At 34.2% G+C, this 1,715-nt stretch overlaps 1 pseudogene; it reads right to left on the bottom strand.

Moving 5' to 3' along the window:
• Nucleotides 1-428: 428 nt before the first annotated feature.
• Nucleotides 429-1,454, bottom strand: LOC143586434 (uncharacterized; annotated as a pseudogene).
• Between the last annotated feature and the right edge of the window lie 261 nt (nucleotides 1,455-1,715).

Genomic DNA, 1,715 nt, shown 5'->3' with positions numbered 1-1,715 from the left:
TGGACTTACATCATGCCTGAACTTACATCCTATAAACAATCTCAAAATCTAATGTAAATTAGCATCATAAACAATCCAAAGATCCATAAAGAAATAGTAAAATACCCAACAAAGAAATAGTCATAAATGTATGAAGTTGCTAAAAAAAAAGAAAAACTTCAACTAAATAAACGCATCAGAAACTCGTTTACTTACCCGAATCCATCATATCTCTCAGCAAGCCCAACCGAATCTGAGGAGGAAAACTAAATAACGCCCGTGCATCCGCTTGGTTGGCCACCAAGTACCTTAAATCCCTCCTTATTTCATGGGATTCCAAACCCATTGGTTCCATGCATTGTAAATTTGCTCTCCTATGTACTCGCGATGATAAACTCTGTCTAGTATTTTATTGCCTTCTAATATAGCATTAGCCACACTACCAACCCTATTCATAATCATAGAGGCTAAATCTTCATTTTCTTGCTCAGCTTTCCTTTTTCTAGTCTTACATTTCTTTACATTCCTTTTTCTAGTCTTACATTTCTTTACACTTGAGGACTGCTCAGCTAGAGAAGATGTAGGATGTACCACTTGAATATCATCGTCATTATCAAACTGGGTTTCAGTATTACATCATTTGTAGCACAGAAATCATCCACTTCTGGAAAGTTTCTAAGTTAATGTTGTCATTCTTTTGGAATCGTGCATTTCTCTCTTTAGCAGTCTCAGCTTGTGTACCTGATGCCCTGTCCTTTGCAAAAAGTTCTAGCATTTCATTAAAGTTTGAGACTTTCTTCGTCCTCAACGCTTCAGATTCAAGGTTCAACTATTTAACAAAATCAAGATAATTATTTTTATAAACGAAAATCAAAATATTCATGTATATAATTAAATTAGGGGTGGGTTTTTTAACCGCACCCGAACACCGAACCAGGGTGAGTTGAAACCATATAAATGTCTAGTTAAATTAAATATTACCTGTATTAATTTATCCCAGACTTCATCCTCTGCTTCAATTAATTGAGTAGTTGAATTCCATGAGAATCCACTCAATGACGTTCCACGAATCAAATCGTACCATTTAGAAAAAATGTTCTTTCAACGTTTTTAATCGGTTCTTCAAATGTTTTTTGGAAACATTCATTTTAAACTTCGTGCTCAGCTCCTCAACTATATTGTCGTATGCATTTGAGGTAAAATGTCCATTAACCCTATTGCCATTATCTTTTTGTGTCACCATAGCTTGTATGAATGCGTTATCCATATTTTCCGTCCACTTTAGTGTTTCCTTCTTTACGGTTGCTTCATGTTTGCTCATTATGACTTTCTACATGGTAACATAACAAAGTTTCACATATGTAAATGGATGCTTATGCTAAATAAAATTAGTATATGCACACACAAGTAATTAAAAAATAACCAAATCACCAATTAACTGAAACCATAACAATCAATACAGAATAAATATGAAATACTCAATAGTACTTTTCTAAAACTACTTTGACATATCTATTTCGGTGTTTGGATACATCATGTAGTTAGTCCACATGTTAGTTGCAATTGTGTTCCTTAGTTGTTCATATTCGGTACTTCCCTCATGTACATCTTTTGTGATCCATGTAACACCTCTTGTATGACCTCATCTTCAAGATCTTTGTCACGGTCTTCCTCAAGTAAAAAGTTGTGTAAAATACAACATGCCAAAAATATGTCAGACTGTGTTTCGCAAGAGT

This window comes from Bidens hawaiensis, unplaced genomic scaffold (assembly GCF_021521415.1).
Source record: "Bidens hawaiensis isolate Kalapana, Puna unplaced genomic scaffold, B.hawaiensis_p1.1 tig00034652_1, whole genome shotgun sequence".
Lineage (NCBI taxonomy): Eukaryota > Viridiplantae > Streptophyta > Magnoliopsida > Asterales > Asteraceae > Bidens > Bidens hawaiensis.
The sequence above is the reverse complement of the archived record's forward strand: the minus strand, read 5'-3'. Positions and strand labels throughout refer to the sequence as shown.